The sequence below is a fragment of the Pseudorca crassidens genome, chromosome X (genome assembly GCF_039906515.1).
Source record: "Pseudorca crassidens isolate mPseCra1 chromosome X, mPseCra1.hap1, whole genome shotgun sequence".
In the NCBI taxonomy this organism is placed as follows: domain Eukaryota; kingdom Metazoa; phylum Chordata; class Mammalia; order Artiodactyla; family Delphinidae; genus Pseudorca; species Pseudorca crassidens.
Genome location: NC_090317.1, coordinates 61,653,427 through 61,681,404, shown reverse-complemented (window position 1 = coordinate 61,681,404; position 27,978 = coordinate 61,653,427). Strand labels below are relative to the sequence as shown.

Below are 27,978 nucleotides of genomic sequence, written 5' to 3'. Positions count from 1 at the left end.
ATGTTGGTTCTTTGGCCTGAGGTGACCAGCACTGGAGCCTACAAGCGCTTTGATGGGATTAATGGTAGATTCCATGAGGGCTCACACCAATGGGTACTTCCCAGAACTTCTGCTGCCAGTGTCCTTGCCCTCATGGTGAGCCACAACAACTACCCCTCTGCAGGAGACCATCCAACACAATCAGGTATTTCTGGTTCAGTCGCCTATATGGTCACTGCTTCTTCCCCTTGGGTCCTGCACAAGACTTTGTGTGTCTCCTCCAAGAGAGGAGTCTCTGTTTCCCCCAGTCCTGTTGAAGTCCTGCAATCAAATCTCAGTGACCTTCAATGTCTGATTCTCTAGGGATTCCTCCTCCCATTGCCAGACTCTCAGGTTGGGAAACCTGACGTGGGGCTCAGAACCTTCACTCCAGTGGGTGGACTTCTGTGGTATAATTGTTACCAGTTTCTGAGTCACCCACCCAGCAGTTATGGGATTTGGTTTTATCGTGATTGCACTCCCTCTACCATCTCATTTCAGTTTCCCCTTTGTCTTTGGATGTGAGGTATCTTTTTTGTTGAGCTCCAGTGTCTTCCTGTCGATGATTGTTCAGCAGTTAGTTGTGATTCCAGTGCTCTTGCAAGAGGAAATGAGCACATGTCCTTCTACTCTGCCATCTTGAACTAATCTCTCCAGATCTGCGAATTACTAATTGTTCTCTTCTTTCCAGTAATGTGTTTCTCCTGATAGTAGGCATTAAGGAATTTAAATGTCCACTATCAGAAGCACTCATTTGGGCCCCAGAAGGTTGCTGTTCTAATACAGTTCCTGATATCTGAGAGTCAGTAAACCTTTAGCAATTCTGTGTCCAACTTCCCTTTCCCCCAAAAATAGAGGTTTATTATTCAGTTTAGCTAGATATCACAAGAGAATGTAAGACCTTGACAGACATACAACATTTGCTGAGGAAAAGTTAAAGACAGAACTCCAGACACAGAAGCTCAGTATTCCCCTTGTGCTTTAAAATTTCCTGCTTTTAGTTCTCCTCCAGCTACTTCCCTCTACAGGTCCACTGGTATGTACTCCAATTGAAGACTTAACTCTCTTTTCTGAACCAGGCATCAATTATGCAAAATTTCCTGCTCAAATGGTCCAGAATCTGCTGTCAAGGACCAAAGCCATTTCTTGCTTATGTCCATCTTTTCAAGAACAGACTGATCCACAAGTGTGTTTAACCTTAGACCTGGAGATGGCCAAGAGGCAGCTGTTTGCAAGTTGTAAGAGATGGATGGACTTGAATATATGGAAGTTGTATATAAACATACATCAAAGAGATATTTGTGGTACAGGGCAGAGGTAGAAGTGGGAAAAGTAGGAAGGTGGACTTTGTGCCTCAAAATGCCTCCATTTATACTCCTTTGCTAGACCTGGGCAATGTTAAATTTGGACCTTCAGGAGCCAATGTAGTTTTGCTAGCCAATCAGAGGGCAGAGAATGAACCTGGATTAACTGCAATGTATTATTCACCTTATCTTCTTAGGATACCTAACTAGGTTCCTCTGTGCTTCTCCTTGGCTATCCAATACCCAGGGCTCCTAACAGGGCTGATTTATCTAGGTCTTTCTCAGATCTACAAATTATGCCTCCATCTTCCTTCACGTCTCTGAGTCAAAGTTTACATTCCCTAAAATTTGTAAGTTCTGTTAAGTAAGAGAAAATGATTTGAAATCAGAAGAACTACATTTGAGCCCAGGTTCATAGTTAATTGTATCCTTGAATAAGTTTTACCTCTCTAAGTAAAAACCTACTACATGCAAAGTGTTTTCAGATATATCATCATATATGTCATATATATCAAATGGAAATAATATTAGTATTTTCCTCACAAGGTCCCTATTAAACAAAAAATGAAACTAATAACATCAGAACTAAAATGTATTCATCCAAACATTGTGCAAAACACCTTAAATTCATTGTGTAATATTTATACCTGTAAAAAAACAAGATTAATACTGTTAGTGTCTCATTTTACAAATGAAGAAACTGAAGAAGAGTTTAAGTAAATTTTGTCCCAAGTCAGTTAGGTAGTTTTAGATCTCAAACTGGAATTCAGGTTTGTCTGCTCCTATGGTTCAAACTCTTAAGTATATAAGATAATATATATGAAAGGGTGTTAGCTATTATAATTTTTATGAATAGATCATTGCTATGTGCCAATGGTCACTTAAAGCTTAATTTGCTGATTTTGCTAAGTGTGTTTGTATTATCTGTATTTTAAAAGAGGACTACCCATGAAACAATGCTTTATTCTGAAGAAAGGAATCTCTAATAGCTGAAATTTAAGACAGTGGGGCAGGGAAGCAAGAACATATTATTCATATGTTATAAATCAGTAGTTCTCAACCTGGAGTGACTGCACACACAGAGAAGATATTTGGCAATATCTGGAGACATATTGTTTGTTACAAATCACGGGGGTGGTGATGCTAGTGTCTAGTTGGTAGAGATCTAGGAATGCTGCTATATGCTGCAATGCACAGGATAGCCTCTACAGCAAAGAATTATCCAATCTAAGATGTTAGTAGTGCCAATGTTGGGAAACTTTGTTGTAGATGACCTCTTGCTCTTAGAAGTGCTATCCAGGAGTAATATATTCAGTTTTCCCTCCTCTTAATGTTGACTCATAGTTCACCCTTCTGTAGACATTTATCATTATTCGTATTTGCATTTGGGTTGCAAATTTATGACTTAAGTAGATTTAGAGGCCTTATTTACAGGGTTGAGGTTTTTTTTTTTTTTTTTTCATTTCTAAAGATCAGTAACACATTTGTTTTAGCAAAAAGCTTAGAAGCCTTACCAGGACCCTCAGACTTAAAAAATTTGGCTCCAGAACTGCAGAATAGCATGAAGCTAGGAGAATTTGGGGCCTCATGGTCTTGTTCTCATGACACATCACTTCAATCAAAGATTCAACTACACATGAGTTATGAAACTGCTCAAGATAAAATACTTGGGTTTCAAATAAAATCTATCTGTGGCTTGGATTTTCTCCATCAGACCATTTAAAAATATTTCACATATAGAACGTTCTTAGCAATGTAGGATCTCAGTTCGTCTTGTAAACCCACTCAATAACATCCTAAAAATATTTCTGACAATGTAGGTGCATAGAAATTATTGTTATTTTAGAAAAGTGGGAAACAAGTCTTCTCAAACTTTGCTTCTATCAATCAGAGCTGCAGCCAGGGACTTCAGTCTTAGGTTTCTCAATCAAACCTCTAATCATTCAATTATGCATCCTTCCTTAGTTGAAAACATTGATCACAGTAACTGGGCACTGACTTAAAGAGAAAGGGATGTTAAATAGACCAACACCTAAAACTGGAAGTAGAACTCATTTCATTAATAGATCTTTGGATTTTCAAAGGAAATAAACACTAAATGAATCATTTCGAGGAGACTCATGGAGCAGATGAAGCAATGCAAAAGCCCACTTTTATATTTCTTCTTTATTAAAATGTAATGGTGACAAACCACAATTCACCACCTTTTGGATTATGCCAACCTCATCCCCTAATACATCACAATGCTGAGTAATGAGTGAGATCACTAACATTAGTAAGCTTTCAGACCAAAATTTAAAATATATTATTACTTAAGTCTCCAGGCAGCAGTGTGTTATTACTGGACTCTTTGAGCAATCAACCTTTCAGGAGAAATAGAAGGCAGTGATGACAGCGTGTTCCCAGAATTCCATCAGGCTGAGATTATTGTGGCTGAGGTCTGGGTACTTTGATACTAAATTTTAAAAGAAGTCATTTCTTTTAAAGAGGGTTCTGCTCTAAAATCTGGCTAGAGAAAGCTGAATTTAACTAGCAGCCCAAAGCTGTTCCAAAGTGTACAAACAAAAGCATATAATGAAATTGCGCCTCAGTGAAGCAGTCAGCATTCAAAAACTAGAATTCTGTTTTTCCCTGCTTAGGCCAGAACTTTGTACACAGGGTAAGTGTTCAACTTAAAAGATAACTGCTTCCTCTTCAGGTGACTAAATGTATTGGAGAGATGAGTATGACTAATCCATGTTCAAGTTCACATTGCAACAAAAGTCAGAGTCTGATTTTACCCTTTCTCTTCTCAAGGCTAAATCTCAGGCTGTAGGTAAAAAAGGAATCGGTTGACTGATGAGTGTGACTATAGTGGACCACTGCTAAAAAGTTTAACCAGGGGACTAACCCCACTATAGGCACAGTTTACATTTGCAGAAAACTCCAAGCCTTTCAAGAAGGTTCACATTATTTTTTTTCCTTATGTTTTTCTTTACAGTATGCTTTGCTGAGAGGGAAATCAGTCAGATATTCCCAAATCTGAACTAGTGGAAAGAACATGAGCTTTGAAGTTAATTAGACCCAAGTTTGAATCCTAATTTCCCCATTTTGCTAAATGGTTGATATTGAGCAAGATGTTGAATTTTCTAATCTTTAAATTGGGATATGATATCCACTTTACTGATATAATGTACACAAAACACATGGCACTTAGTGGGCCTTAAGAAATGCACCATTTTAAAATCAAGGTTCTTTCTGGGCTTAGCATTACAGGCTACCTTTTAAAGATAAATAAATCGATGCTTAAAGTGGCAGTAAATTCCTAGAGAGCACTGCTTTGAACTTGACAGAAGCCTAATGACAGCAAATCACCCACTTGGGGCAAAGATGATATCTGATATTCTGGAAGAATTTCATCTGTAGACTACCCAGTCTACAGTAAAGTCTTCCTGGAGAAAGGAGGCCACAAAGTTGACAGGTTCCATTCTCACAGATGAAAACAAAGGGCAAAATCCTCATGCAACTTTAACTTAACATATGAAAGGAAGCAGGTGATTAAAAGCATGGCGTTTGGAGCTAAAATTTGGGATTGAAATTCCAGCTCTGCCATTTATTAGCTGTGTCACCCAGGTCACAGGTTATATTATGTAACTTGTCTGAGTGTCAGTTCCTTCACTGGTAAAATGGAAATGATAAAATCTACCTCATAGTGTGATATAGCTGGATAATACCTGCTCACAAAGAATCAATATTTGATTTTCAGTTATTTTGTGAACTGGAGGTCAAACATAACCATTATTAAAAACTGAATCATATAAACTTAATATAAAATAAATTGTATTAAAGAAAAAGTGAATAAATACTTAAAACTCATCACTTTTTCCTAGTACAAAAAGCCTAAGGGCACCATGAATAAACCTGCAGTCTGACAAAATCTGACTTCCTTTCATCTGACAATGAAAGAGATCACACACCAGAGGAATCATGGGGCATCTCTCAAACAAAGGAGAAGATGGAGTTACAGAATTTTGGAGATAGATTTATGGAGCTTAAGTGACATTTAAATGAAAGAGTGTTTTGATAGTCTCAAAGCAAAGCAGAGTTGCATGTAAAGGGACCGACATCATGTATGCACAGCGAAGTGGACTCAGGGTCTTGTTTCCTTAGAAATATAATGTTAAGATAGATGTGGGATGTTATGCTAGAAACACTTCATCTGAACCTCTTTACCTGAGCTGGAAAATCAAGGCTGCTTCTCTGGGTCAAAGTGATTTAGGTGTCATAGACAAGAGTAGGATACTTCATTATTAATGATATAATTACAAACAACCAAGTTTCTAAAGTCTTTTAGGGAACAGGGTTCTATAGTGAGTAAGACAGCAGTAGACACTGGAAGAAGGGGGATGATATGTCATTTTACAGTTGCAGATGTTGGTGGGAAAAGCATTGATTTCTCTTAACATTGCAGCTGGCTTTATCTCTGTCTTTTATTCCAGCATTATGAATAGCAGGAAGGATTTTTATAGTCCAAGTTAATTTTTATTTTCTACACTTCTTAATTATTTTACTATTATCTATGCACTTAAGGTCTTCTATCCATATGATGGAAATACTATACGATGGTGTACTACTGCACATGTCTTCCCAAATCTGAATTCAATGACATCATGCTGCTAGCTTGAAACTGACCATAGTGGAATGTTTGTATCAGAGAAACCAGAAACATTACACATCAGGGGTCTTTTTCTCTCCCAGACAGCTGGTTGTTAAGAACAGCACCTCACCGTTCATAAGGTTATGTGAGGATTGCAAAAGTTAATACATGCCAAGTGCTTACAACTGTGCCTGAACCCATAGTAAACACTCAAAAGAAGTTAGTTGTTGTTGTTGTTATCACAACAGCATGGTATTGTTTGTAGTATGAGGAGATGAATAAGAAGGAAGAATGGTAGTAGTAGTAGTAGTAGTAACTAAGAGACACACCTATAAGGATGTGTTAACATTGTATTCTAGGCAGAATTCTAAGATGGCCCCCAAGATCCTTGCTCCTTTAGGTAAGGTCCTGAATAATCACTGGGATTATGATAGATCATGCTCCTATGATTAGGTTGTATTATATGGCACAACTGATTTTCTTTGAAAATTGTTTTATTTTTTTATTGTGGTAAAATATACATAACACAATTTATCATTTTAAGCATATTAATTGAACAATTCAGGGACATTAAGTACACTCCCATTATTGTGCAACCATCATCAATATCAATCTCCAGAATTTTTCATCATCCCAAACAGTGAATGCCTTCCTTGTAACTTTTTGTTTTTAATTTGGTTGCATCAGGGTTTTTTTTGTTTGTTTGTTTTAACATCATTATTAGAGTATAATTGCTTTACAATAGTGTGTCAGTTTCTGCTTTCTAACAAAGTGAATCAGTTATACATATACATATGTCCCCATATCTCTTCCCTCTTGCACCTCCCTCCCTCCCACACTCCCTATTCCACCCCTCTAGGTGGTCACACAGCACTGAGCTGAACTCTCTGTGCTAGGCGGCTGCTTCCCACTAGCTATTTTATGTTTGGTAGTGTATTTATGTCCATGCCACTCCCTCACTTTGTCACAGCTTACACTTCACCCTCCCCATGTCCTCAAGTCCATTCTTTAGTAGGTCTGCAACTTTATTCCTATCTTGCCCCTAGGTTTTCTGACGATTTTCTTTCTTTCTTTTTTTTTTTTTTTTTAGATTCCATATATATGTGTTAGCATACGGTATTTGTTTTTCTCTTTCTGACTTACTTCACTCTGTATGACAGTCTCTAGGTCCATACACCTCACTACAAATAACTCAGTTTCATTCCTTTTTATAGCTGAGTAATATTCCATTGTATATATGTGCCACATATTCTTTATCCATTCATCTGTTGATGGACACTTAGGTTGCTTCCATGTCCTGGCTATTGTAAATAGAGCTGCCATGAACATTTTGGTGCATGACTCTTTTTGAATTCTGGTTTTCTTAGGGTATATGCTGAGTAGAGGGATTGCTGGGTCGTATGGTAGTTCTATTTTTAGTTATTGAAGGAGCCTCCATATTGTTCTCCATAGTGGCTGTATCAATTTACATTCCCACCAACAGCACAAGAGGGTTCCCTTTTCTCCACAACTTCTCTAGCATTTATTTTTTGTAGACTTTTGCTGATGGCCATTCTGACTGGTGTGAGATGATAGCTCATTGTACTTTTGATTTGCATTTCTCTAATGATTAATGAGGTTGAGCATTCTTTCATGTGTTTGTTGGCCATCTGTATATCTTCTTTGGAGAAATGGCTTTACAGGCGAATTCTATCAAACATTTAGAGAAGAGCTAACACCTATCCTTCTCAAATTCTTCCATAGCAGAGGGAGGAACATTCCCAAACTCATTCTACAAGGCCACCATTACTCTGATACCAAAACCAGACAAAGATGTCACAAAGAAGGAAAACTACAGGCCAATATCACTGATGAACAAAGATGCAAAAATCCTCAACAAAATACTAGCGAACAGAATCCAACAGCACATTAAAAGGATCATACAATATCATCAAGTGGGGTTTATCCCAGGAATGCAAGGATTCTTCAATATACACAAATCAATCAATGTGATACACCATATTAACAAATTGAAGGAGAAAAACCATATGATCATCTCAATAGATGCAGAGAAAGCCCTTGACAAAATTCAACACCCGTTTATGATAAAAACCCTGCAGAAAGCAGGCATAGAGGGAACGTTCCTCAACATAATAAAGGCTATATATGAGAAACCTGCAGTCAACATGGTCCTCAATGGTGAAAAACTGAATGCATTTCCATTAAGATCAGGAGCAAGACAAGTTTGCCCACTCTCACCACTCTTATTCAACATAGTTTTTGAAGTTTTAGCCACAGAAATCAGAGAAGAAAAAGAAATAAAAGGAATACAAATTGGAAAAGAAGAAGTAAAGCTGTCACTGTTTGCAGATGTCATGATACTATGCATAGAGAATCCTAAAGATGCTACCAGAAAACTACTAGAGCTAATCAATGAATTTGGTAAAGTAGCAGGATACAAAATTAATGCACAGAAATCTCTGGCATTCCTATACACTAATTATGAAAAATGTGAAAGTGAAGTTAAGAAAACACTCTCATTTACCACTGCAACAAAAAGAATAAAATATCTCAGAGTAAACCTACTTAAGGTGACAAAGACCTGTACGCAGAAAACTATAAGACACTGATGAAATAAATTAAAGATGATACAAGTAAATGGAGAGATATACCATTTTCTTGGATTGGAAGAATCAACATTGTGAAAATGACTCTACTACCCAAAGCAATCTACAGATACAATGCAATTCCTATCACACTACCACTGGCATTTTTCACAGAACTAGGCAAACAAATTTCAAAGTTTGTATGGAAACACAAAAGACCCCGAATAGCCAAAGCAATGTTGAGAAAGAAATGCAGAGCTGGAGGAATCAGGCTCCCTGACTTCAGAATATACTACAAACCTACAGTAAGCAATACAGTATGGTACTGGCACAAAAACAGAAATATAGATCAATGCAACAGGATAGAAATCCCAGATATACACCCACACACATATGGTCAACTTATCTTTGATAAAGGAGGCAAGAATATACAGTGGAGAAAAGACAGCCTCTTCAGTAAGTGGTGCTGGGAAAACTGGAGAGCTACATATAAAAGAATGAAATTAGAACACTCCCTAACACCATACACAAAAATAACCACAAAATTGATTAAATACCTAAATTAAGGCCAGGCACCATTACACTCTTAGAGGAAAACGTAGGCAGAACACTCTATGACATAAATCACAGAAAGATCCTTTTTGACCCACCTCCTAGAGAAATGGAAATAAAAATAAACAAATGGGACCTAGTGAAACTTAAAAGCTTTTGCATAGCAAAGGAAACCATAAACAAGATGAAAATACAATACTCAGAATGGGAGAAAATATTTGCAAATGAAGCAACTGTCAAAGGATTAATCTCAACCTAAGGACAAACCATCACAAACAACCAAGTAATGCAACTGCTTAAACTATAGCCAAGTAAATAATGGGTTTTCTTCTTTGAGTCTGCCTGCCTCTTCTCTATAAAGTCTTTCCTTTAGCTCCTGTTCGTGGAACACTCCTAACCATTTTCAGTTTGGCACTGTCTGATTCCAATTGATTTTTGTTCAAATAAACTCAAAGTTTGTAATATGAAAAAAATGGATTAATCTCCAAAACATACAAGCAACTCATGCAGCTCAATATCAAAGAAACAAACAACCCAATCCAAAAATGGGCAGAAGGCACAATTGATTTTAAGGTAGGGAGATTATCTGGATGGACCTGATCTATTCATATCATCACTTTAATTCTGAGTCTATATGTCGTAGATAGAGCAATTGAAAACTTTGAAGGATGAGAAGGATTTGATGTATGTTTGCTGGCTTGAACATTGAAGGGGGTATGTGTCAATGAATGTGGGTGGCCTCTAGGAACTAAAAGCAGTGTCTGGCTAATAGCCAGCAAAGGAATAGGAACCTCAGTTCTACAACTGCAAGGAAATGAACTCTGTCAACAATGAGAATGAGCTTGGAAATGGATTTCCCCTAAGTCTCCCATATAAAAACTCAGTCTGAAAAACACCTTGATCTCATCCTGTGAATAAAACTCAGTCAGGTCCATCCAGTCTTCTACCTTAAAGAACTATGAAGTGATAAATGGATTTTATTTTAAGATACTAAATTTATGGTGACTTGTTACACAAAAATAATTTAAAAAACTAAATAGTCTTCCTCATAATTATTTTTTTTTTGTTATTTCATTATTTTCCCCAGTGCCAGCTGTAGTAAATTCCTTAAAGTAAAATGTCTATGTACTGTTCCATGAGAGCAGCATAAAGGGGCCAGAGGAGCAAAATGCACCATAAAAATATGAGAATCCTCCCTGCTCCCCTTTTCCCACTCTCAACATTTCTAAGTTTATAGCACAGGCAAAGAATAGAGGAGGGGAGGAAGCTTATATCTTCTCATCATATAGATGAGTGAATTCCCTCCTTCAAGAACGTGGTTCCCTGAACTGGTGTGAACTGTGCTCTGGGGTGAAACTCAGTTTCTCCAAGATGGTACCACAACCTCTAACTCTTCAAACTCCACTGACTCAGACATGAATTCTACTTCAGAGCTAAGCTTGAGAAAATAAGAGAAGGACACCACTGGGTAGAGTGGTAAGTATTAGCCCCTAAAGGAACAGAAAGTAGACCCCATGTAGCATCCTAAAGCCTCATACAAGAAAGGAAAAAGGATAGGAAGGGGAACAGTGCCTTTTAATCTAAGTTTGAGTCCTGAGGCTGTGCAATAGAGAAACTGTGTGGGGTTCCCCAACAGATATACAGTAAATCACCTCAACTTCACTTATTGTAAGTATTAAATAAGATAATTTACATTTAAGTGATCAGCATGCAGTAGTTGCTGGTTTTCCCATACACTCACTTTTTACCAAATACTACTACTACAAGACCAGATCAAGATGGCAGAGGAGTAAGATGTGGAGTTCACCTTCTCCCCACAGATACATCAAAAATTCATCTACATGTGGAACGACTCTCACAGAACATCTACTGAACCCTGACAGAAGACTCCAGGGCAAGAAAATCTCCACGTAACTGGTTAAGGCAAAAGAAAAAAAAAGAGAAAAAGGAATCAGGACAGGATGTGCACTTCTGGGAGGGAGCTGTGAAAGAAGAAAGGTTTCCAGACACTAGGAAGTCCCCTTACTAACGGGGATAGAGAGAGCTTCAGAGCCTTAGAGGAGAGTGCAGCAACAGGTGTGCAGAGGGCAAAGCAGAGAGAGATCTGCACTGAGGACCAGTGCTGACGGCACTCCTCAGCCTGAGATGTTTGTCCACTCACTCGCTGGAGCGGGTGGGGCTGGGTACTGAGGCTTGAGCTCCTGAGTGGGCTAGGGTGTAGTGTGCCACAACTGAGGGAGTCCAAGAAGAAGCCTGGGCCTTCCAGAGAAGTAAGGTACAATTTTAGGGGGCATGCAAGGAGAGGATCAGGCCTAACATAGGAACTTCTTTCTCTGCATGCTCACAGGTGGCAGGGCAACACCTACATGAGCTCCAGGGGCAGGTGAAAGCTGTGGGCTGCCATCTCAGACTCCAGAGGCTGATGCAAATGGCTGCTGCTGCCGCCGCCCCTGTGAATGTGGGTGAAGGTCACTACCCCAACCTTCCAGGGAGCCGGCACAGCCCACCAAAGACATGTGTCCCATGATCCAGGCCCAATTTCTGTGGGAGTGCACAACGACCACTTCTGCTGTAAGCACCCCACAACATGGTGCCAACCACTGCCCCCACCTCCGTGGGGGGTGCACAACCTGCTATCACTTCCTAGGGTCCTACAATTTGGGGCCAACTTCCCCAGGGATGCACCACCCTCACTGCTGCAGCTGCATAAGGACACACTACTGGAGCCAACTGCTGCACTCACCTTCCTGGGAGCATGTACCTGTGCACCTGCACACCCCCTATCAAGGGGATAAGAGTGAACACACACTGAGGAAAATGACAGCAAGCATCCAAACCAAAAACAGCCCTCACATCAAAAAAATATTAAACCCATATAAGCTACACAGGGATGCTCCCTCTTATAAATAGCCCTCCAAGACTACAGTAGATAATTGTTTCTCCTAAACTCACAGAGTAAGAAAAATATAAGCAAAATGAAGAAGCAGAGGAACCACTCTCATTTAAAAGACCAAGAAAATTCCCCTGAAGGAGCAAATAATGAAACAGACATCTTCAGTCTAATAGACAGTGAGTTCAAAAAGGAGGTAATGAAAATACTGAAGGAATTAAGAAAGGCTATCAAAAGAAATACATATTACTGAAAAATGGAACTAGAAACTATAAGGAGGAGCCAATTAGAAAAATTCATTTTCTGAGACGAAAGCTGCACTTAAGGCAATGAATAGCAGAATGAATAATGCAGAAGAAAAAATAAGTTACATGGAAGATAGACTAATGAAAATTACCCAATCAAAACAGCAGACAGAAAGCCAAATGAAAAAAAAAAATGAAAGCAATATAAGAGACTGATGGGATAATATAAAGTGGGCCAATCTATGCATAATATGGATTCCAGAAGGAGAAGAAAGAGAAAAGGGAATTGAAAATGTATTTGAAGGAATTATGGCTGAAAATTTCCTAAATCTAAAGAAAGAAACAGATATCCTGATACAGGAAGCACAGAGGGTCCCAAACAAGATGAACCCAAATGGACCTACACCAAGACATATTATAAAAAAATGGAAAAAGTTAAAGAGAAGATTCAAAAAGTAGCAAGAGAAAAAGAAAGAGTTCTTTACAAGGGAACCCCCATAAGGTTATCAGCTAATTTCTCTACAGAAAACTGCAGGCCAGAAGTGAGTGGCAAAATATATTCAAAATCTTGAAAGAAAAATCTGCAACCTAGGATACTCTACCCAACAAGATTATCACTAAGAATAGGAGGAGAAATAACTTCTCAGACAAGCCAAAACTAAAGAAGAAATAGCAATACTAACCCTATCCTAAAAGAAATATTTAAAGTTCATCTCCAAGTAGAAAAGAATCAAGAAGAAATAGGAAGGAGGAAATCACAATTGGAAAATAAATCACTTAAGTTATCCAGTATACAGATCAAAAAGAAAAAAAAAAAAAACCTATTTGTGAAAGCAATGAAAAACACAAGGAACAGCCAAGGGATAAACATGAATATATAAAAAGTGACACCACAATCATAAAATGTGGGGAAGGAGAGTAAGAAAATGCAGATTTTTTTTCTTTTTTTTAGAATGTGTTTGAGCCTTTATGACTATCAGTCTAAAGCAAGCAGATATAGAAAGGGGTTAACATACTTGAAAAACAGGGCAACCACAAATCAAAAACATACAATAGATTCACAAAAATCTAAAAGAAGAGAAAACAAGCATAAAATAAAAAGAAATCATCAAACCAGAAAAAGAAAGGAGCAAAGAAGAAACAAGGAATCAACTGGAAAACAATGTTCAAAACAGCAATAAATATATATGTATCAATAATTACCTTAAGTGTCAACAGACTGAATGCTCCAATCAAAAGACATAGAGTGGCAGACTGGATAAAAAAACAGAAGCCTACAATAGTCTTCCTACAAGAGACCCACATTAGGGCAAAGGACACGTATAGATTGAAAGAGAGGGAATGGGAAAAGAAATTTCATGCAAACAGAAATGACAAGAAAGCGCGAATTGCAATACTCATTCAGACAAAACAGACGTTAGAACAAAGGCTATAAAGAAAGATAAAGAAGGACACTAATCTCAGCCATAAAAAGAATGAAATTATGCTATTTGCAGAGACGTGAATAGACCTAGAGACTGTCATACAGAGTGAAGTAAGTCAGAAAGAGAAAAACAAATATTGTACATTAATTCATACATGTGGAAACTAGAAAAATAGTACAGATGAACCTATTTGCAAAGCAGAGACACAGACATAGAGAAAAAATGTATGGACACCAAGGGGGTAAAGGGGGGTGGGATAAATTGGGGGATTGGGATAGACATGTGTACATTATTATGTATAAAATAGATAACTAATGAGAACCTACTGTATAGCACAGGGGGAAAAAAAGAAGGTACAATCTGTTTGTAGGAGATATATTAAGTTAACCTTAAAAATGCATTCCAATATACAGCAGACACAGACAAATACCATTTGATTTCACTTATATGGGGTACCTAGAATAGTCAACTTCATAGTCAGAAAGTACATTGGTAGATACCAGGGGCCAAGGGGTGTGTGGAGGGGAAATCAGGAGTTAGTGTTTAATGGGGACAAAGTTTCAGTTTAGGAAGGTGAAAAATTTGGGGATGATGGTGAGAGTTGCACAACAATGTGAATATACTTAGTGCCACTGAACTGTACAGTTAAATATGATTAAAATAGTATGTTTTATATTATGTGACTTTTACCACAATAAAAAAAATTAAAAAGAGGACAGTATATAATGATAAAAGAATCAATACAAGGAGAGGATTTTATACTCATCAATATATATGCACCTAATATAGGAGCACACAAATACATAAAACAAATACTAACAGACATAAAGTGAGAAATTGATGGAATACAATAATAGTAGGAGATTTTCACACCACAATCACATCAATGGACAGATTTTTCAGACCAAGAATCAATAAAGCAACAGAGGTCTTAAATGATGCAATAGAACAGTGAGACTTAATTGATATTTTCAGGACATTAAATCCAAAAAAAGCAGGATATACATTCTTTTCAAGTGCACACAGAACATTCTCTAGGATTGACCACATCCTAGGGCATGAAACTAACCTCAACAAATTTAAGAGTATAGACGTTATTTCAAGCATATTCTCTGACCACAATGGCATGAAACTAGAAATCAACAACAGGAAAGGAAATGAAAAAAAAAATACCTGGGTACTAAATAACTTGCTACTAAAAAAGCAATGGGTCAATGAGGAAGTCAAAAAGGAAATTAAAAAATACATTGAGACAAATGACAAAGAAAACACAATACAAAATCTATGGAATGCAGCCAAAGTAATTCTTAGAGGGAAGTTCATAGCAATACAGACCTTCATCACAAAACAAGAAAAATCTCAAACAAACAACCTAACCTATCACCTAAAAGAATTTAAAAAGAAGAACAAACAAAACCTAAAGTCAGCTGAAGGAAGGAAATACTAAAGATCAGGGAGGAAATAAATAAAACTAAGATTAAAAAATAATAATAACCAAATTAACAAAACCAAGGGCTGGTTCTTTGAAAAGGTAAGCAAAATTGACAAACCTCTGCCCAGGCTCACCAAGAAGAACAGAGAGAGAACCTAAATAAATAAAATAAGAAATGAAAAAGGAGAAATCTCAACTGATACCACAGAAATACAACAACAACAAAAAAAGAAAATAAGAGAATACTATAAACAATTATATGCCAACAAATTTGACAACCTAGAAGAAATGGACAACTTTCTAGAAACATACATACCACCAAAATTGAATCAAGAAGAAACGGATAATTTGAACAGATCGATCACAAGAAGTGAAATAGAATCTGTAATAAAACAAAAAAAAAAACAAAAAACTTCCTACAAACAAAAGTCCAGGACCAGATGGCTTCAAAGCTAAATTCTACCAAACATACAAAGAAGAAGGTATACTGAATCTTCTCAAACTCTTCCCAAAGATTGAAGAGAAGGGAACACTACCAAAGGCATTCTATGAAGCCACCATCACCTGGATACCAAAACCAGACAAATACACCACCAAACAAGAAAAGTACAGGCCAATACCTTTGATGAATATAGATGCAAAAAATTCTCAATAAAATATCTGCAAATGGAATCCAACAATGCATAAAACAGATCATACACCACGACCAAGTGGGATTCATCCCAGGTTCACAAGGATGGTTCAACATATGCAAATCAATTAATATAATAAACCACATTAACAAAAGTCAAAAATCACATGATCTTCTCAATAGATGCAGAAAAAGCATTTGCTAAAATTCAACATCCATTCATGATAAAAACTCTTACCAAAGTGGGAATAGAGGGAATATATTTCAAAATAATAAAAGTCATTTATGACAAACCCACAGTCGATATAATAATCAAAGGTGAAAAACAGAAAGCCTTCTCACTAGGATCTGGAACAGCACAAGAATGCCCACTTTCACCACTTCACTTCAACATAGATTGGAAGTCCTAGCCACAGCAATCAGACAAGAAAAAGAAATAAAAACTATCCACATTGGAAGGGAAGAGGTAAAATTGTCATTATATGCAGATGACATCATACTATATATAGAAAACCCTCAGGACTCCACACAAAAACTATGAGATCAAATAAATGAATTCAGCAAAGTAGCAAGATACAAGATTAACATTCAGAAATCAGTTGCATTCCTTTACACTAACAATGGGATAACAGAAAGGGAATGTAAAAAAACAATACCTTTTTTTAAATAATTTTTTTAACATATTTATTGGAGTATAATTCCTTTAGAGTGTTGTGTTAGCTTCTGTTGTATAACAAAGTGAATCAGCTATATGTATACATATATCCCCATATCCCCTCCCTCTTTCATCTCCCTCCCACACTCCCTATTGCACCCCTCTATGTGGTAACAAAGCACTGAGCTGATCTCAATGTGCTATGCAGCTGCTTCCCACTAGCTATCTGTTTTACACATGGTAGTGTGTATACGTCAATGCTACTCTCTCACTTTGTCCCAGCTTACCCTTCCCCCTCCGCATGTCCTCAATCCCATTCTCTATGTCACTGTCTTTATTCCTGTCCTGCCCCTAGGTTCATCAGAACTATTTTTTTTTTAGCTTCCATATATATGTGTTAGCATACAGTATTTGTTTTTTCTTTCTGACTCATTTCGCTCTGTATGACAGACTCTAGGTCCATCGACCTCACTACAAATAACTCAATTTCATTTCTTTTTATGGCCGAGTAATGTTCCATCGTATATACGTGCCACATCTTCTTTATCCATTCATCTGTCAATGGACACTTAGGTTGCTTCCATGTCCATGCTATTGTAAATAGTGCTGCAATAAACATTGTGGTACATGACTCTTTTTGAATTCTGTTTTTCTCACAGTATATGCCCAGTAGTGGTGTTGCTGGGTCACCTGGTAGTGCTATTTTTGTTTTTCTAAGGAACCTCTATAAAAAAATCTACAAACTTTTTTTAAGGAACCTCCATACTGTTCTCCATAGTAGCTGTATCAATTTACATTCCCACCAACAGTGCAAGAGGGTTCCCTTTTCTCCACACCCTCTCCAGCATTTATTGTTTCTAGATTGTTTGATGATGGCCATTCTGACTGGTGTGAGATGATATCTCATTGTAGTTTGGATTTGCATTTCTCTAATGATTAATGATGTTGAGCATTCTTTCATGTGTTTGTTGGCAATCTGTATCTTCTTTGGAGAAATGTCTATTTAGGTCTTATGCCCATTTTTGGATTTGTTTTTTTGTTTTTTTGTTATTGAGCTGCATGAGCTGCTTGTAAATATTGGAGATAAATCCTTTGTCAGTTGCTTCATTTGCAAATATATTCTACCATTCTGAGGGTTGTCTTTTGGTCTTCTTTATGGTTTCCTTTGCTGTGCAAAAGCTTTTAAGTTTCATTAGGTTCCATTTGTTTATTTTTGTTTTTATTTCCATTTCTCTAGGAGGTGGGTCAAAAAGGATCTTGCTGTGATTTATGTCATAGAGTGTTCTGCTTATGTTTTCCTCTAAGAATTTGATAGTTTCTGGCCTTACATTTAGGTCTTTAATCCATTTTGAGTTTATTTTTGTGTATGGTGTTAGGGAGTGTTCTAATTTCATACTTTTACATATACCTGTCCAGTTTTCCCAGCACCATTTATTGAAGAGGCTGTCTTTTCTCCACTGTATATTCTTTCTTCCAACCCAGAAATCCCACTACTGAGCATATACCCTGAGAAAACCGTAATTCAAAAAGAGTCATGTACCAAAATGTTCATTGCAGCTCTATTTACAATAGCCAGGACATGGAAGCAGACTAAGTGTCCACCTACAGATGAATGGATAAAGAAGATGTGGCACATATATACAATGGAATATTACTCAGCCATAAAAAGAAACAAAATTGAGAAATTTCTAGTGAGGTGGATGGACCTAGAGTTTGTCATACAGAGTGAGTAAGTCAGAAAGAGAAAAACAAATATCATATGCTAGCACATATATATGGAATCTAAGGGAAAAAAAAGGTTATGAAGAACGTAGGGGTAAGATGGGAATAAAGACACAGACCTACTAGAGAATGGACTTGAGGATATGGGGAAGGGGAATGGGAAGCTGTGACAAAGTGAGAATGTGGCATGGACATATATACACTACCAAATGTAAAATAGCTAGTTGGAAGCAGCCACATAGCACAGGGAGATCTGCTTGGTGGTTTGTGACCACCCAGAGGGGTGGAATAGGGAGGGTGGGAGGGAGGGAGATGCAAGAGGGAAGAGATATGGGAACATATGTATATGTATAACTGATTCACTTTGTTATAAAGCAGAAATTAACACACCATTGTAAAGCAATTATACTCCAATAAAGATGTTAAAAAAAAAGACATGGCACATATATACAATGGAATATTACTCAGCCATAAAAAGAAATGAAATTGAGTTATTTGTAGTGAGGTGGTTTGACCTTGAGTCTGTCATACAGAGTAAAGTAATTCAGAAAGAGAAAAACAAATACCGTATGCTAACACATATATATGGAATCTAAAAAATATAAAATGGTTCTGAAGAATCTAGGGGCAGGACAGGAATAAAGACACAGATAGAGAGAATGGACTTGAGGACACGGGGAGGGCAAAGGGTAAGCTGAGACGAAGTGAGAGAGTGGCATGGACGCATATACACTACCAAGTATAATATAGATAGCTAGTTGGAAGCAGCCGCATAGCATAGGGAGATCAGCTCAGCTCAGTGCTTTGTGACCACCTAGAAGGGTGGGATAGGGATGGTGGGAGGGAGACGCAAGAGGGAGGGGATGTGGGGATATATATATACGTATAGCTGATTCACTTTGTTATACAGCAGAAACTAACACAAAAAAGTAAGGCAATTATACTCCAGTAAAGAAGTTTTAAAAAAAATATACAAACAATAAATGCTGGAGAGGGTGTGGAGAAAAGGGAACCCTCTTGCACCATTGGTGGGAATGTAAATTAGCAATACCTTTTAAAATTGCACCCCCAAAATTAAAATGCGTAAGAATAAAACTGACCAAGGAGGTGAAAGCCTTATAAACTAAGAACTATAAAACATTAATAAAGGAAATAAAACAGAATTCAAGGAAATGGAAAGGTATCCCATGTTCTTGTATTGGAAGAATTAATATTGTTAAAATGGCTATAATTCCCAAAGAAATCTACAAATTTAATGTGATTCCTATCAAATTACCCATGAAATTTTTCACAGAAGTAGAACAAATAATCCAAAAATTTATATGGAACCATAAAAGACCCAGAATTGCTAGAGCAATACTGAGGGAAAAAAGAAAAAAAGCAGTAGGCATAACTCACCCAGACTTCAGACAATAGTGCAGAGCTACAGGAATCAACAGTGTGATATTTGTACAAAAACAGACATATAGATAAATGGAACACAATAGAGAGCCCAAAAATAAACCCACACACCTATGGTCAATTAATCTTTGACAAAGGAAGCAAGAATATAAAATGGGAAAAAGATAATCTCTTCAGCAAGTCGTGCTGGGAAAGTTTGACAGCTGTATGTAAATCAATGAAGTTAGAACAGAGCCTCACACCATGCATAAAAATAAACTCAAATTGCTTAAAGACTTAAACATAAGCCAAGACACCATAAAACTCCTAGAAGAAAACATAGGCAAAATATTCTCTGACATAGATAGTACCAATGTTTTCTTAGGTCAGTCTCCCAAGGGAATAAAAAGAAAACAAAAGTCAACAAAGGGGACCTGCTCAAATTTACCAGCTTCTGCACAGCAAAGGAAACAATTTTAAAAAATTAAGACAACCTATCGAATGGGAGAAAATATTTGCAAATATGGTGACACACAAGGGCTTAATCTCCAAAATATACAAATAACTCATACAACTCAACAACAAAAAAACAAATAACCCAATCGAAAAATAGGCAGAAGACCTTAATACATGTCTCCAAAGAAAACATACAGATGGCCAGTAGGCACATGAAAAGATGCTCAACATCACTAATTATTAGAGAAATGTAAATCAAATCTACAATGAGGTACCACCTCACACGGGTCAGAATGGCCATTATTAAAAAGTCTACAAATAGAAAATGCTGAAGAGGATATGAAGGAAAGGGAACTCTCCTACACTGTTGGTGGGAATGTAAGTTGGTACAGCCACTATGGAAAACAGTATAGAGTTTCCTCAGAAAACTAAAAATGGAATTACTATATGTTCCAGCAATCCCATTCCTGGGAATATACATAGAAAAAAACTATAATTCAAAAAGATATATGCAATCCTATTTTTATAGCAGCACTGTTCACAATAGCCAAAACATTGAAATAACCTTAATGTCCATTGACAGATGAATGGATAAAGAAGATGTGGTACATATATATGATGGAATACTACTCAGCCATAATAAAGAATGAAATAATGCCATTTACAGCAACATGGATGCAAAAGTCAGAAAGAGGACAAATATCATATGATACCACTTATATATGGTATCTAAAATATGACACAAATGAACCTATCTACAAAACAGAAACAGACTCATAGACATAGAGAACAAACTTGTGGTTGCCAAGGGGGAGAGGAGGTGGGGGAGGGATGGTTTGAGAATTTGGTATTGGTTGATGCAAATTTTTACATTTAGAATGGATAAACAACAAGGTCCTAATGTATAGCACAGGGAACTATATTGAATAGCCTGTGATAAACCATAACGGAAAAGAATATTAAAAAATGAATGTATACAAATACTACTACTATTACATACTACATCTTACCTACTACTACTACTATTTAAATAATTATTTGTAATTTATCAAGTACATTTATATATCACCCAAGGACACACCATGAGTTAGTATAACAGCTGTGTCTAAAGTTCATGTCTCCAAGGCTAAATATTATAACAGCGTAATAACAATACCAGTAATAACTACCATTTATTGAACACCTTATATGTGGCACCACTGTATTAATACTTTCACATTGGTTACCTCCCATCCTTTCAACAAACCTGTGGGGTAGGATTTATTGCCTTTGTTTACTAAATGAGAAATTTGGGGCTTACGAAACAAAAGTAAGAGTCAGAGCTTGAGGATGTGTCTGTTGGACTAAAGAAAAATCTATCTTCTATACTGCCACACTTACTCACTAATGCCTCAGTATTAATGAGCTTTGTTCTGCTTTTTCCTCGTAGAAGCAAGGAGGATTACTATAAATAGGACTAGAAAGAAGGAGGGTGGGGAACTGAAGGTAATGTTCCTTTTTTCTATTTTTCCTAAGCCTGATTCTACCTGTTATATATAAAGTTTGTGCAGAATATTGAAAAAGTAATCAATAATCATATATTTCTGACACAAAAATATTTATGTCCCTACAATTTTAAGTACTTAATGGTAGGTATTGATAGGTATTTTTATCTTTATTTTACCAGTGAAGAAGGAAATTTTAAGAGATTGGTAGCTTATCCCAGGTCACATAGTAACTAAGTGGCTTGGGATCAGGTATGAGTTGCTCAAAAGTTCAGATGCTTAACCTTAACTGACACTGCACTGATTCTCCTTGAATTACACACTCAGAATTCTTGGTAGCAGCACTGGTCTATGACAAAGTGGTCATCAACTTTTAAAGCAGGTGGACCTGCATTTAATATACATGTTTTACCTGCATATCAGTTTCTCATCACAAAGTATAACCTGGAACTTAGTGTTGCTCAACATTTTCAAATTCTGAATGGAAAGAGCTTATACTTACAGAGAAGTCCCTAGAAGTCCCTTTGTTTTCCTTGGATGCTTTGCAGTCCATTGTTGGCTTAAGCAAGACCACCAGAGAAACGTGAATATGGACTACAGGGTTACTTTATTTTGACCAAGTATAGCTCAATAATAATTTAGAGGGAAGATCACTTTGGCTTTATGGCATCAATTTACAGTAAGCAATATTAATAGAAATAGGCCTTAAGAAACATGTTACTGTGTTTACTATGGAGGTGCTGTTGATGATATCGCTCACAACATACTCTTCAAGACTGCTCATAAAAAGACTAGTTTTCTGATCTTCATAGCAATAGTTTCCTGATCTCAGTAGCAATAACTCTGCTTCTATATTTTCCATTTAGATAATGTGAATCATGCAACTGATAAGGTTTCCTTCTTTGCATTGAAAGTTTAAAAGTTCAGAATCAAATTTGTAGCTCATGTTAAGCAAATGTGAAGAACTTCTCAAGCATGCAGTTTGCATGCTAACTGAATTCAGACATTCTTTATTCAGTCACTGCTATCTCTTCATTTCCAAAGCCATATACTCTTTCCAAGCTTCATAGAGTCAGTATGTGTAGTGGTTAAAACCATGGATTCTACAATTAGATTGTCTGAGTTTGAATCTACTTTCTGTCACTTACTATGTGACCATGAACAAAGTATTTATGTACTCTGTACCTCAGTTTCTGCATTTGTTGAGTCGACATAATAGTACTTAGCTCTTAGAGCTGTTATGAGTATTATATTGTGGTAATATATGTAAAGTGCTTAGAACAGAGCCTAAAATTCAGTACCTCCGCATTGTATAACTCCAGTGGATGCCATTTACATAGAATGCAGTGTGAATGGTAATTCCTTGATTTGGACAGTATGGTGGCTCTGCTGACACATAGTGAGTGCCATATACATGTTAGCTATTGTTATTGCTAACACATGCTCATAAAGCAGAGTTTTACTGGAAAAAATAAATGGGATTTTGCCTATTTCCCTGTCTCTGTGTTTCCACAGAAGAATGTGGGTGCATAAAAATTCAGGCTGTCAGACAAGTTTCTAAAACTTTCATGCAAGGCTGCCTTTCCACCTCTAAATAGAGCCAGGTGCAATCCCATTTTGTACTAGGTTAGTGAGGTGGGAGCAGCATGTGACATCCAAGTATTATATATAAATATGCTAGGTAGGCCATTTCATCAGACTTGTTATTCTAACTTTAAGCAGCAAATACAGCATAAGGAAAATTTTAATTTGGCCTGTACCCACAAACTTTCTTAAGAGTTTTAAGGGATTTTAATGAAAAGGTCATATTGAGTTAGACCTAATATTTTTGGTTCTTTGTTTTAAAGTCTCATTTCAAATCGAGAAGATATTTAAACGTTTAATGTCAAATAAGCATGTTCTTCTAACATGCATGTACCACCACCACCAATACTACTTTCTTTAATTTGCTTAGTCTAAAAAACTGTCTGACAATAATCATCTTGAATGACAGAAACATGAGAATGCAGAGGAAGATTTGGAGGGTTTTGGAAAACACATGAATGTCTAAATATTAAAATAAAAATATAGGGCTTCCCTGGTGGTGCAGTTGTTAAGAATCTGCCTACAAATGCAGAAGACACAGGTTCGATCTCTGGTCCGGGAAGATCCCACATGCCACGGAACAACTAAGGCCATGCACCATAACTACTAAGCCTTCACTCTAGAGCCTGTGAACCACAACTGCTGAGCCCAATGCCACAACTACTGAAGCCCGTGCACCTAGAGCCTGTGCTCTGCAACAAGAGAAGCCACCACAATGAGAAGTCCATACACCACAACGAAGAGTAGTCCCCACTCGCTGCAACTAGAGAAAGCTCACACACAGCAGCAAAGACCCAACACGGCCAAAAATAAATAAATTAAATTAATTAATTAATAAAAATATAAAATAAATATGTATATATATATTAATGTTAGTGATATAATAGTTCCACTTCAGATGAAAGCAGATCTTAGAGAAGAGGGTTTTCTCTTTAGAAGACATAGACTAGATCTGCAGGCAAACACACAACCCTCATACTTTCCAAAGGATATTCCATATTTTAGCAAGCAGGCAAGGAGAGGCTATAGTAGAAGGGATCACTGTACTCCCATTCCCTTTGGATTGATTGAGTAACTTTAAAGTATTTCATAGGGAAGAGTGAATGACCACTTGGCTTTGCTCTCAGTCAAAATTAAACTTTAATTGGTTGAATGTGAGCTTCTATCTTCAAATTGTTCCTGGCTCATAAATATTAGAGCAGTACCTCCGTCTACTATTTGCAAAATCAGGAATCAAAAATTGGCTGCCTCAGTTTTTCAGCCAAATTTCCAACCTTTTCTCCATAAGTCTCAAGACCCTCCTACATTGACTTTCAGTCAAAGACAACCAAGAAAGACGCTAAAATAAAGCATTTCAAAACCCAATTTACCCATAAGTCCAGGGAAACTGTTGAGCTTCTTGTTCTAAGCCTTACACTAGGAAACTCTGTGGAAAAATGATTCCAAATAGGAGTTTTGGTAATTGAATATGATTCCTGTCTTAAACCCCCATAGCAGACTATCAACAACCCATACCCTCAGGTTCAAAAAAAAATAAAGCAAATCAAGGAAGCTTATGATGTCACCTTTTACCTCTCCTGGACTATGATGCTTTCATTCCTTCTCCAAATATTTATTGAATATTTATTGTATTCAAAATACTGATCAGGCGACTGAGCTCATAATCTCTACCTCCTAAAAGTAAAAATGGAACTCATACTTAAATAATCTGGCTAAATGTTTTTTCAATTTTGCTTAAAGACATTGAAATAATCTTTGAAAAGAAGATCTCACTCAATGTTATGGGCCAAACTGTATTCCACTAAAATTTATATGTTCAAGTTCTAACCTGCAGTTCCTCATAATATTACTTTATTCAGAGATAGGTCTTTACCATGTTAAAATGAGGCCATTGCAGTTGACCCCAATCTAATATGACTTGTGTCCTTATAAAAAGGTGAAATTTGGAGACAGGATTAAATACACAGGGAGAACATTATGTGGACATATAAACATCCACCTATAAGCCAAAGAGAGAGACATGGAACAGATTCTTCCCTCACATCCTTCAGAAGGAACCAACCCTGCTGATACCTTGTGTTCAAACTTCTAATCTCCAGAACTGTTGATACAATCAATTGTTGTTTAAGCCACCCAATTTATGGTACTTTGTTACAGAAACCCTAGTAAACTAATACAGTCAGTTTAACAATTCATAATTATATGGAAGCCTAAGTTTTCAACCTATCTAGAAGTATGTACACAACATGTGTATATGCACACACACACATAAATACACCTTGAGGTAACTCAAGGCAGAACTAATTAGTATGTTTCTAAAAATTAACACTACCATTTTATTTTTCAGCAAAAATTAACAATGAATCTAATTCTATAAAGGGATAAAAAAAATAACTATATTAAAGCAGGTCGAGAAATGGTTTGTATTATCAATGCCAAATCACTCTGGACAGTTACTTAAGTTGTATGTGAATGACAAAAAACATAGCATTATGAAGAACAAATGAAAATGGACAAATGCTACAACAGACCCAAGGTGCTGCCTGTTTTGGGAATGGCATTCTCATGGCTATGTTCTTCTCCGGCCCATGTGTAATCCATGCATGGGGGCATGAAATTTTTTAACAGCAAAATTCCAGTCAGCCAGCAAGTGTGCAATTTGAGCCCCAGCTGCTCCTTAAGGATAAGGAGAGGGGGAAGGGATACATTTGACAGCAAAACATTGACATTACTATAGATTAAATGACTTCTGAGTTATTCAGGGGAGATTCTTTGAGACAGCACTCAAGTTAGAAATTTTTTTTTCTATCAAAATTCAGGTACATTTCTAAGCAATAATGCAAATATCAGGTATATTTATAAAGCAGAAATGCAAGTAGACATATCTATAAAAGTTCATATACCCATACATATTATATGCCATTTCATTAGTATAATATCATTCTGTTAAATGTTGAAATTTTGTAGGTGTGTATGTTTGTGTGTGTGTGTGTGTGTGTGTGTGTGTGTGTGTGTAAGAGGGTCTTATATTGTCCACTGTAGAAATGCAAATACTTCAGGGAGGTCACACTTTACGTTCCTAATCAGCAACCACCGAAATTGTTAGTAAACCTTTAAGCTGAATAGACTTGGGAAGGAGAAGTTTGGAGTGGGTTGAAGGCAATTTAGGGTGTAGGACAAAGTTTGATGACAAACTATTTATCTAAGAACATTCCTGAAAGGGAGAATACAGGTCAAAGGATATTGAGCAAGTTGGTGAATTCCAGACAATCTATCACTCAATAGTCAGAACACACATTGACTTCTCTTGCTTCTCTCTAGGTACACTCCTGCAGAAAGCACCAGAAAGAACATTGTTGGAGTTGATTTGTTTGGCTTCTTGGTGCTGGGTAGGGAGGACAGCAAATAATTGAAGTAGTTTAAAGTTGTTTAGAGTTTTCTGGACTTAATCTTAAGCTTCACATTGCAATGTTGCCCTCTGATAAGTTTCCTTGCAAATATGCTCTAGCCAAGACCAGAAAGTTCATTTGACAATTGTCGATGTGTCTGTTTGTATATGGAATTTTCTGTACTTTACCTGGTTGAATTAACAACTTAATCTTTTCATCTTCTAGTAATATTAATAATTGCCATATATTGAGTACCAGGTAATATTATAAGCACTTCATATTTAATCTTCAAAACAGCTCTACAAGGTAGATGTTATTGTTTTCATTTTACAAAGACACTGTGGGTATAAGGGTAAAGTTATATGTAGCTTGGATTCAAACCCAACCACTTTGGATTCAAAGCTGGGCTATTTCATTTCCAGTATATTATAAGTGATTGGATTTGAATTTGTGACCTATTTTTTAAAATGTTCCGTGTTTATTTTTTAACAATTTATATATAATCCCTTGCAGTATTCTGTGTTTCAGCAGACTTCACTGACAAATGGTTTTCCTTTAAGTTCTTAAATGGAGTACGTATTGTCAGCATAAATTTGGGGACATTATCCATTTTAAAAACTCAGGAGTCTTGTTTCCTGGATCGTTCCCAGCACTAGGCCCTGGTTGTTCAGCAACCCTCACCCACACCTAGCGGATCACTGCTCATCCTTAATCTCTCTTAGGCTCAGAGAGACTCTACAGTGCGTGCCCTGAGTTGGTGCAGACCCGACCCTAGTCTCTCCACAGCTCTGTAGAGGCAACCACCACAGCATCTCCAGATGCCGCGGATGGTGTCAGTGTAGAGCTGGGCAGACGCCGCAGGTCACTGGGCCACTGCTGCTAATGGTGCCCACCTGGTGGCACTGAGATCAGATTCAAACTGCCCAACTATGCCTAGCAGTGCTTCTACTAGGACATTACGCCTGTCACCAAGTACACCCTCGAGTTCCAGGCGACTACTGGCAGTCACTATGATGTAGATTGTCGATCTGACGGCCCTGATGGCAATATGTTATACAAAAAGATGAAGAAACAGCCTTCAAAACTGGGACATACAAATTTTGTGTCAGCAATGAATATTCTGCTTTCACACATAAAATACATAAAATCGTATATTTTAATTTTGAAGTTGGAGAAGGCCCACCTTTGTTTCCTAGTGAGAACTGAGTCAGGGCTCTTACCCAGATGGAATCTGCCTGTGTTTCAATTCATGTAACTCTGAAGTCTGTCATCAACTTTCAGACTCATTTCCGTTTGAGAGAAGCTCAAGGCCTAAGCCAGCCAAGGATTTAATATAAGAGTGGCTTGGTCAGTAGAAGCCCGCATTCTTCTGGTGGTTAGCATAGGGCTGGTATTTCTTCTGAAAAGTCTTTTTCAGTTAAAATAACCACCATAACTAATGTTGGATCATAACTACGTTTTGAGAATTCATGCACCCTAATCACTATACTATTGCTGTCCTCTAATTTTAGGTACAGAAGAACTTAATACTGGCAACATTTTTAAAACCTTATTCATACACTTGTTGGGGGGTGATGTGCAGTGCATAGCC

General features: G+C 37.0%; 1 pseudogene; it reads left to right on the top strand.

The window, feature by feature from the left end:
- Positions 1-27,839, top strand: LOC137216639 (transmembrane emp24 domain-containing protein 7 pseudogene; annotated as a pseudogene).
- Positions 27,840-27,978: the final 139 nt, after the last annotated feature.